Source organism: Nanorana parkeri, unplaced genomic scaffold (assembly GCF_000935625.1).
Source record: "Nanorana parkeri isolate BGI_ZX_2015 unplaced genomic scaffold, ASM93562v1 scaffold5, whole genome shotgun sequence".
NCBI classification, from domain to species: domain Eukaryota; kingdom Metazoa; phylum Chordata; class Amphibia; order Anura; family Dicroglossidae; genus Nanorana; species Nanorana parkeri.
The window spans coordinates 4,898,536-4,909,773 of NW_017306273.1; the positions used below are offsets into that span (position 1 = coordinate 4,898,536).

Here is an 11,238-nt window from a genome sequence, read left to right on the forward strand (position 1 = left end):
GCCAGGTAAGTTTGTTCTATCGCAGAAGAGACGCAGCAAAGAGCCCGGCCGCTCGCAAACTTTTTGTTTCAGCACTTTAGTTCTGCTTCAGAATCATGACATGCGTTTGTATGCATTCAGAACATTTGTGTAAGTGTGCGTAGGTCATCGTCAGTGTGAATGTGGCCTTGGCTGGGAACCTTCTATCTATTGCCAATATATTGATTTTTGCAAGCACAGCTCACTGATGACATGTTCTCTTGATGTGCTGCCTGCCACACTGATTGGCCCCCTAAATTATGAGGAACAATTTAGGGTCCCAGGTGAGTCCATTGGAGGGGCCCCTGTGATGACAGACGATGACAGCTGTCTCACCCCCCCTCCCAGCCTGCCATCATCCCTCATCCTCAGCGGACTACCTTTCCTCCTGGTGCACTGTTACATGATGACGTCTCTGACGTGCTTCGCAACACACCCAACGGCCGGCGCCGGGCGCATCACCGAGCCCCCGTGCTGTATCAATGGGCGGAGGGATCTCTTTTTCCCAGAATGTGGATCCGGAGGAGGTGAAGGATGCAGATGGGAATGGTGTGTGGCGGTGGCCGCTGCGGGGCTCGGTGATGTTCGTGCGGTGAGTATGTATCTGTATTCTGTGAATGTAACTATATGGGACCAGTGACCAGCAGTGATGCCTGCCACTGGCTGCTTCCCAATGTACTTCTGTTTGTTGCCACACCTACCAAACATTCTTTTCCCCACTTTCCTGAAGTTAGGTTGTCATTTTAGCCTTCTGATATTAGGGCGCATAAAAAAAAAAAAAATGCCCCTTTCAGATCCATACATTTTGCAACCAAGCTAAACGCACATAACGGCGTTCAGCTTTGTAACCCATAGCAGCGTTCAATTACATAAAAAATAAAAGCCTGAATCCTGAGTACAGTGGCCTATTATTTGCATAAATTATGCGTATATGCATGTAAACACATACATAAACGTATCCAATCTAGGTTCCTTTTTTTCTTATGATGCTAAATGCAGTACGCATGCTAACATGCATCAACGCGAGTACATTACCTGCACATTTTTCTGCTGACTCCTGGCAGCGAGATCCAGCCTAAATGTGAGTATTTTTAATACGTGCGTATGCATCGTTAACACATGCTCAATGCAAGAGCTCATAGAAATCAATTTATTTTCTGTATTCCATATTCGCGCCTCAATGCTGCGTTGAGGTTCCTTGCAGTGTGCTGTGAAAATAAAAAAATGCTGCCTTTGTATGCAGCATGAGTCTCCGCAATGCTTGTCAGGGCATTGGTGCATGGATCTAAATGAAGTGTCGTTTTGTGACACTTCGATAAAGTTAGGTAAGAAGTGCTTTGCGTTGTAACAACTGCCCCGACATAACGTACACCAGCCGCGTGTGGGCTGCTATGAATGAGCGCTTACTGTTGATGTGGCTTTCTTCATATATGTTTGCATCCCTCTGTTTTAGGAGCAGAATACTTGTCGTTGGATTGGAGGCTGCTGTGCTTGTTCCTGTCACCCCATCCCCTTTCTCCAAAATACCTACTGAAAAACCTTGGTTCTGTAGTGCTCAGTAGCGCTTTTGCGTTGCTGAGCTCCAAACGTAATGAGGGCATTTAGGAACATTGGGGGGAATTTATTAAAACTGGAGCAGACAAAATGTGGAGCAGATTTGCACCGCAACCAATCATCCTCTCTCTCTCATTTTCAAATGTTACCTGAGCAAAGAGAGAAGCTGATTGGTTTCCATGGGCAACTGCTCCAGTTTCTGTTTGCTCCAGTTTTGATAAATTCCCCCGATTGACTGAAACCCTGCAGCCTCTTTCATCCATTTTCGGTTCTCATACATGCTGCCCATCACTTGATTCTTGATGGTGACAACAAAGTTGTAGTCTTCATCGTGTTGGACATCGCAGGGGCACAATTGAGAGATAGGTGTCATCCCCATAACAGTAAGCACCTGTACTCAAGTACTGTTATCAGCACTGCCCAGTTCACCTCTGTGAACTACAGGTAAACCTCCCACCTATCTTATGGATATGAGAGAAGGGGGAAGTGTTCTGTGAGTTTAACACACTTCCTGTCCAGTGACAACACTGCTCTTTCATAGATACCATACAGTGAGTGAGTGAGTGCTGTCACTCTGGAGCAGGAAGTGTGTTAATTGGCAGAATCACTAGGTAATAATGAAAGAAAAAAATACACCTAATGCAAGCTGCAATATATTAAACGTTCAAACTTGGGTTTGCATGCACTACTTCCGTGGTGAGCATCCCTTTCCAATAATAAGGTGCCAAAAATGAGGCACAACTTGACATGCCCATGGATAAACCGTGCATTATCGCTGTTCCATTCACAGCACACACTAGCGGCTATGGTAGAGCACTGGCTGCTGGAGTGAATGAGTCAAAAAGGACGAGGATGAATTCACTGTAGAATGCTCCTCCCCTTCATCAGAGGTCATGTGACCCAATGCCTATGCTTTTTTGGTCACCTGACCAGCAATGAAGGAAACCTGGAGCTAAATACTCTGCAGAAAAGGTGAACATTTCAACTCTTCAGTTACTTCACCATCTCAACGGCACTATTGGGATGCCTTTGTGTTGGTATTAAAGCTTAGGTCTGCTGTCTCTGTTTTTGTAGTACTATTATACAGGATTTATATAGTGCCAACAGTTTGCGAAGCGCTTTACAATATAAGGAGGACATTACAATCACAATACAATTCAAGACAAGATGGTAAGGAGGGCCCTGCCCCTGAGGGCTTACAATCTAAAAGAGGAGAGGGAAATGATACATGAGGAGGTAGCTGTGTGGGGATGAATTGTTTGAGAACGTGATGGTTGAGTGGTTAGGTTGGGGTGGGATAGGCTTCTCTGAAGAGATGAGTCTTAAGGGATCGCCTTATGGCAGTCAGAGTGGGAGATAGACGGACAAGTTGGGGTAGAGAGTTCCAGAGGATGGGAGAGACTCTAGTGAAGTCCTGGAGGCGAGCATGGGAGAAGTTGATGAGGAAACTGGGAAGCAGGAGATCTTTGGAAGAGCGGAGGGGAAGGTTAGGGTGATACTTTGAGATATAGCCGGGGGCAGAGTTGTGGATGGCTTTGTAAGTCATTGTTAATATTTAGAAGTTTATCCTTGGGGCTATTGGAATCCAGTGCAGGGATTGGCAGAGGGGGGTGGGGGATGGAAGCCAGTGGAGGGATTGGCAGAGAGGGGGCGGGGGATGGAAGCCAGTAGAGGGATTGGCAGAGGGGAGTTGCAGACACTGAGCGGTTGGTTAGGTGAAGGAGTCTAGCAGGGGGGAGGAGCCTGTGTAGGGGTATTAGATCTTTGGGGTTTTTCCAATTGACTTGCTCCCAGTGATGAAGTCTGGCGACAGATGTCTTTGTGGACTGTGTACCAGGACCAGGTGTTTTGTCATTTGTTGGCCCGTATTTACAACCTCTGAACGTAATCAGCTGAAAGATGTATTGAAAAATGTCCTCTAGTGAATGAGGCAAAAATAAAATAATGACTATAATTTATTCTCTCCCCACAGAAGATCCTCTCGGGAACACAAAACAATTAGAACACAAGTAGACATGGGAAGTGTAAACACTGTGCCTGGATATGAGCTGGCCTTGTTTCACTGTAAAATATTATAGTCCAAAACAAAACATAATCCTGATTCAGATCTACCCAAATATTTACAGCAGAGATATTAAATTTGAGGAATCAAGTGTAATCTGTAAATCCCATTGACACAGCAGTACATAAAACTGCTCCCTGATCTTATCTGTTTGGTAGTAACTAGTAGAAGGAAGTAGTCGCTGTGGCAGGCAGAATAAAGGCCATTGGTTGGGGCAGAAGTATGGGTGCTGACCTTTGAAGGTACAGCCTAAAATACCGTCATCCTTACCCTGGTCTCATTGCTTAGTGTGTTAAAGGGCAATTCCACTTTCCCAGGTGAATTTGGAAAAATTGAATTGCCCCCTTTAATCTGTGTGTAACCCTTACCTTAGGGTGAACTGTCCTTCCCCTCTGTGTAGGAGCTCTGCGTTCTGTATTTTGGATTTTGCTCACAAATGGCATTGGTCACCCGGCCACGCTGACCAATGATAGTTCTGCATTTGCAAGCAAAATACAGAGCAGGGCTGCGCTACATGGCAGTACGGGGTTCAGATAGTCACCAGCGGGCGGAGCATTCACCCAAAGGTAAGTATAGCAGGGAGGGTTAGCCCCACTTTATGGGTTAGGAATATTTCTGCCTGGAGTTCTTCTTTAAGGGCTCGGTCACACCAGTTGCAGTGACTGGCGTTTTTCCACACTTCATCAACACCTGTCACAGTACGAGCACACAGAAAACAATTCGTTTCTATGTGGCTTGTTCATACCACGCTTGTGTGATGTGGGAAAATGCAGATGTGCCGCAGTCACCACACCACAGAACACTGCACTGCTGTGTGGAGGCCTGCATGGAGTGTACACTTTGTATGCTGCTGATAAAGTTTTTTTTGTTAAGTAAACAATGCCTTGCCTTGTAACAAAGCAAGACACTGCTGGCACCCAGCGTGCACTCCTTTTGCATGTGACTGGTGTGAACCGAGCCTAAATTAATAAAATGTGCTAGTAACTGCTAACAGTATACATTAAGCACTGCCGTCGCCAAAAAATGTTGTTGTTTCTGCCAGAAATCCAGTTCTCTTGTAACCTCTTGTGCTTTTGTTCCCAGTTCTCTTTGTGAACACCTGCCCCCAATGTTGTGGAGAGGTGGAGGTGTTCTGTACTGCTGAGACACTTCCTGTCCCTGAGTGACAACAGGGCTTCTCCATAGATGCAGTATGGTGAGTGAACATTGTCACCGTAGGACAGGAAGTGTGTTGCTGGCATGATCACCAGGTAAAAATAAAGGAGAATAAGTCTGAAAAAAAGAAAACTAATGCAGCTTCCAAGGACTGTCAAGCAGCTATATATTACATTGTGTTCTTGGGTTTAGCAATGTTTTCATTTTTACAGTTCCAATGATAGCTCTGAGCTCTTTCTCCGAGTGACAAAAAAAAGTGTCAGAAGCAGCTTACAATTCAATTTAATTTAGATATCAAAGCCAAATAAAGCCGCGCTTCAAGTTTAATATCCGCCACCATAATCAGGAATGTGGATGGTAATTGTTATTAACTCTTCCGTGGCCAGAGTTTTTTAAGATTCGCAGACCAAGTTAAGTAGCATTGGTATTCCTCAGTTAACTTGACAATAACTCTGTGGCCCCTTTCACACGGGCGGTCCGATAGGGTGCGCCTGTCAATTTTTCAGGCTGACCCGATCGAATAGTCAATATTAGTCTATGGGCAGCCGTGTCCATTTACACCAAGTTACCCCGGCCCCATCTAGGTTAGGAAAAACAATTGGATCAGAGATCTGTTTTTCGTGGGACCTGATCGTGCCGGTCGGGGGTAACCTGATGTAAATGGACACATCTGATTCTCCATAGGCAGACATGGGGTCCTCTACTTTACTCTTCTACTTTACCATCCCTTTGTTTCATTGGTCCACTGGGAGCAAAGGAAATGTCCTATACTTCTGCGTATGGGGTTTGTGTGATTTACTTTTCTTCATTGCGACAGTGCATGCTATTTGCCTACTGAGGTAAGTTTAGCGGCAGGGGAGCAAAGGGAAGAGAACTATGTGCCACTGGTGGGGCTGAGTGGGCTAGAAGCACAGGTTCGCTTTAAGGGCAGGTTCACACCCTGTTCCAGACCAGATCTGGGCCAGAAAACGGTGTGAATCTGCTGGCAGTTCCAGTACATTCCAGACCAGACAAAATGAGACGAGCAGTATTTTTCTGGTCTGGAATGGACTGCAGTGGTGGGAACAGAGACCAGAAATAGCATAGGGATGCTTTAGGATGCATTTTGGGTCCGGAAACAATCTGGTCTGGTCTGGAGATGATTGGGATGTGGTGCGAATGGTCCGTAAAGATGCTTATCTTTTAAAGTTCAAGTTTACCATTTATGATTCAGTTTTCGAGAGTCATGGTGTAGTAAAGTCAGATTTTCTTGCTTGCATTGCTTTTCTTTTACTGGGTCTGCAGTGAGATACACAGTTTGTGATTGACTGTTACAGCAGGGTAGACCAGGGCTGGACAAATCCCAGGAGCCAGGTAGCCAATTAAAGCTGGCACCTAACTTTGGAGGTTTTTCTAGTTGTCAATGGAAAAAACCCTATTGGCTCCGGAATTGGACAGACGGTCTCCTGAATTCCATAATAATTTGTCCACTCCTGGGTTAGGCTGATCTTACTTCACATTGTGGCAGTGCAATACGGCAGCTCATTCATACTGTCAATGTACCTGAGCATTAGTGTACTTTGCTGAGCAGTGACACACTATAATAAGCGGGTTTTATCAGGTGTTATCATAACGTATAGACGTGAATCGGCCTTTAGACATACGGCTTCATGTGGCAATGGTCAGAATTTCAGATGCCAGAAGGACATTGCAGAACGAAAAATCCGGAAAAGATGGTAGGAAACGTGAATACATATAACTAAAATAAATTAAAAAGAGGCAGCATTTACCTAACACGTGATAAAGGATATAAAGAACAATATAACGGTACACTTTAGTCAGAATGTGAAATATAGCCTCAAGGTATGTAGAGGGAGCATGGCCTACCTGCTTGAAGTTCACTTGATCACCCAAGTGTTGCTGTACTGCACCCGTCTTTCGGTAACCTGGGACCATTTTTTTGCTTAGCTGTGTGTAGTGCAAAAGGCTCCTTGCTTCCTCCCAGCTTGAAGACATTTCTCAAAGCTGCCAATTAGATTAGGCCTGATGTTGAAAATTGAATCTAATTGGAGATATTTCAAGCTGAGAGAGAGGAAATAGCTCAGCAAAGGTTTAGGATGCAGACCAGGTCCCCCTTCCCTACATGTGACTAGGTCTGAAAATCTTCCTGCAATTAATTTTATAAAACTAAGTTTTAAAGATGATCCATCTATACAGAAATCTGGTAACTGCTAGGATAGATTGGCGAAGGGGGCTAGGATAGAGTGGCGAAGGGGGCTAGGATAGCGTGGCGAAGGGGGCTAGGATAGAGTGGCGAAGGGGGCTAGGATAGAGTGGCGAAGGGGGCTAGGATAGAGTGGCGAAGGGGGCTAGGATAGAGTGGTGAGGGGCTATGATCCGTGTCGAGTTTTTATTATTGCCTCTGTTCCTGTTAGGGAGATTCACATCCTCTATGTGTCCTGGAGACCACTGAGGTAACATGAGGGGAAATCCAAGCTGTGGAATTTTTACCGAAGCAAGAATGGAAGAGAATTTTTCCAGCTGAGACACTTGTTTTCAGGCCTGCAATTCAATTTAAAGTACAACTGAAGACTCCTGCATGACAGTCTAAACAAGTATCAAATCCAGTCACTCTGTGATGTACAAACCTCTACCTGTCCTGACTGAGCCAAATCATCAGCTCTTTTCCAACTGCTGAAAACCACCTAGGTGTGAACCAGCCTCAGTTTCGATAGAAGTATAATTAAAGTGGAATTAAACTTTAAAAAAGGAAAGGAAAATTGTAAGCAGGTGGCTCTTTGTGCTCTTTATCCTCTTGCTATGTCTCTTCTGCAATACCAAAAAACGTATTTGTCTAAACAGAATCTCCTTCCAAATACCTGCCACCTGGTAGAAGTTGGGGAGAAGATGTCAGCACCGGTGAGGGGAGATGAGTTAGGTTCTGCTGTAAAGCTGGCCATACACCTTACAATTATCTGCAGATTTTCTGTGGTCTTCCGTCGAACAAGCAGGCTGGAAAACCCACCGGGAATTGTACAATTCTCGGCGAGTGAGTGGCCTGTTTGTTCGACAACTGCTGAACGGGCCGGTGTGCGCACGCCCATCATTGCAGTCATCGCAAGCCCACCCCTCAGGGGTGCGGGCTTGCGATGATGGCAAGTACAATATGCCTGTCCAAGATGGGCAGATCGTACGTTTTTTGAAGTACTTTACAATCCTCGCAAGACAAAAGTCTTGTGAGGGTTGTAAAGTGTATGGCCACCTTTTAGAGTTCTAGATCTTAATTGAAGACCATACTTCTACTGTGAATGTACAGTTACCACTGAGATTTGGGGTTCCTGGGCGGTTTACACTTCCTAGGGATAACCATGGGGAAAGTACTTGTGTGAGCAGACATGCCTAGAAGTACTTTTCAGTTTGATGTGAATCCTTTAATGATACATAAAGAGGTGACTTTGTGTGACCCGGCGTTATGATTCTGCTGGAACAAACTTCTGATGTGTTATTTCCATCAAAGGCCCAACCTTTTGCTTTGTTGCATTATGCCGTGCGGCCTTTGTGCTGAAAATGAGCTCTTGACAAGTCGTTTCAAAGTGGATTTAAGTACATCAAAGTAAGAGCAAGAGAGCCAGCCACATATGCACCAGGTAGATGGAAAGAGGGGCTATACAAGAGCAGCATGGGAATATTCTCCTCCCCCCAACCCCCACAGCACTGCTGATGTCCATAGTGACCACATAGCATAACCTGAGGCAGATTCAAAAAGACAACCATTACCATAAACAAACATTTAATGAAGTAAGGCTAATCGCTTTAAAAAACGCAGTACTATAAGGGCAGCCATGCCTCTCCACTTGTCCATCTTCCTATTATTGTTCTTATATTGCCCACGCCTCGGCTCATACCGCTCTGGGCAGGCTTCCACAAGTTCTACAAAGAATTCGGTGTCCACTTCAGCCATCATGGTTCTAGTGCGTTTTTGACACGTTTGTGCGCGTTCTGGTGCGTTCCAGACCAGACAAAATGTGACACGCAGTATTATTCTGGTCTGGTCTGGAACTGACTGTGATGGTGTGAACGGAGGCCAAGAAAAGCATAGGGAAACATTGGGATGCATTTTAGGTCCAGAAACAATCTGGTCTGGTCTGCAGGTGATGAGAATGGGCCCTAAAGGATATGTTCCTGGTTTTTCTTGTCAAGCAGAACGAAAAAGATAAATTCATAGGTCATTAAAATATCACATTTAAAAAAAAATCAGCTTTTGCTATTATACTCACCTTCAATTTGGAGCTGTCACCTACAGAACTCCTTTTCCAGCACTAGGTTTCCTCAGGGGTAAAAAGTTCTGCATTAGTAAGGGGGAGTAAGAGCTATAACAATATGCAGCATGTACTCAGTCCCAAGAAGACGACTGCACTGCATGCTGGGATGCAGGAACACGCAGCTATGTGTAGGACTTATCTGGGTCCTGTGACCTGGACTTTCCTTACAGCAAGATATTTTAGGTACAGGTCCATACATGCATGTCACTTTCACCTTGAAACGTTTAATTGGCAGCCAAATAGGCTCCCTCACTACAATGACATTTAGTACTTGGGACCCGCTGATTTAAAACACTATTCCCTTCCAGCTAAGGCATCCCCTTTCCCTATGGTTTCATGGCTAGGACACTAAGCTACACATTCACATGCATGCTGGATTATCCACAAGGCAACCTAGGAAGGAGTCCAGGGTCAGGTGGCTGTCCTAGGGTCCAGCTACAACCTTCATACAGCTGCAGTAAACCAGGGAAAGGCCCCATTCACACACGAATCGGCCGGCACGTACAACTCCGTGCTGCAGTTGCCAGGAAGGACAGGTGCTGCGTGTGATTAGTACGCAGCCCCCGTCCTTCTCTATGGGGCTACGCGGCCGTATGCCCCCCCCCACCCACGCAGCACCTGTAATTCCCGGCAGCTTCTTGGTACGGCGCAGCACGGAGCTGTACGTGCCGGCCGATTCGTGTGTGAATGGGGCCAAATAGTGCAACTGGTGCACCTGTGTCTGATGGGAAGGGGCCATGCAAGTGTAGAAAATGCAAAAAAGGCAGCTACTCTGTGCCTATTGCAATCCTTATCAATGTCATAATGGGGTCAAAGCCACTAGCTTCCCCATAATCTAGTTTGCCCTAATGCATCTTTGCATATATGCTAAAGTATATGAGCTGTCTTTCTTGTCCACATGAGGGAGAAGTATCCGCTCATAAGCCCGAGTGAACTTGTTTTGGACCAGGGTGGTGCTGTAGGCTTTGAGCCTATCTTGATTTCAGCGAAGCATTTGATGCAGTTCCACATAATGATCCCATAGACAATTTGTACTTAAAGTGACATTAAAGTCAAAAAATGTTTTCCCTCCCCCCAATGTTAATTAAAGCACTTACCTTAAATGATGTCTCTTAATCCGATCTTCTTTCCTGTCCTCTTCATCTGTCCCTCCAGCGCTGCAGTGGGTCTCCGATCCAGCGCTGACTCCTCTGTCCTTGCTGGCACTTCCTGTCCCACGGTGTCTGCATGCGGGTGCACGCGTCCATAGACTTAGCTTGTGTCTCTCCTCGCGTCCCGGCCGAAAATGTGAACTGCGCATGCGCCCGCCCCAAGGTGCTTTGCAACCACCCGAGAATTTTCAAATTTTCGGACGGGAGCGCCCGGGGAAGACACAGGTAAGTTTAACCTCTTGCCGTCCGCCCGTAGTAAAAAAACGGACGGACGGCACTGCTGCATTGGCGGGTTGCCGTCGCTAGACGCCATTTTTTTTCTGCGGGCACGCACGGGCAGAAAAGACCTGACCATTGCACACACCCGTTACCGGGTGTTTCACATATAGGCGATCAGCGGCTCCATATGTGCTCGTCCGCCCTGACCCCCCCGCTAGAGCTGCAGCTAACGATTATTTTAAAAATAGATTAGTTAGCCGATTATTAAGTTCGGTTAATCGGATAAAAATAAAATAAATGTAAAAAATGGCTCCAGTGATGGACTACTAGATTGTATTGAGATTGTAGTCCATCACAGGAGCAAGCTTGGAGCGGTGGAAGTAAAAAAGAAAAAAAAAAAAGTGTGGTGTGCAATATAGTGAAATTAAAAGTGTAAAATTATACAGCAATTAATGGAGAATGGCACCGGCTATAGAGGACTACAAAGCCCAGCAATAGTACATTATGCCGCACAATGCAGAATACCGCCAGCTATAATGTACTATTGCTGGGTTTTGTAGTCCTCTACAGCTGGTGGTATTCTGCATTGCGCTGTATAATTTACTATTGCTGGGATTTGTAGTCCCCCTATACAGCTGGTGGTATTCTGCATTGCACCACTGTATAATGTACTATTGCTGGGTTTTGTAGTCCTCTATAGCTAGTGGTATTCCGCATTGCGCTGTATAATGTATTATTGCTGGGATTTGTAGTCCCCTATACAGCTCAATGCAGAATA

General features: G+C 45.6%; 1 protein-coding gene across 1 annotated transcript in view; it reads left to right on the forward strand.

Moving 5' to 3' along the window:
• Window positions 1-537: 537 nt before the first annotated feature.
• LOC108783747 (zinc finger protein 175-like) overlaps window positions 538-11,238 on the forward strand; it is a 26,794-nt gene continuing 16,093 nt past the window's right edge. The window contains exon 1 of the mRNA XM_018552395.1: window positions 538-610. The gene's annotated coding sequence lies outside the window, so the exon portion shown is untranslated. The remainder of the gene's footprint in view (window positions 611-11,238) is intronic.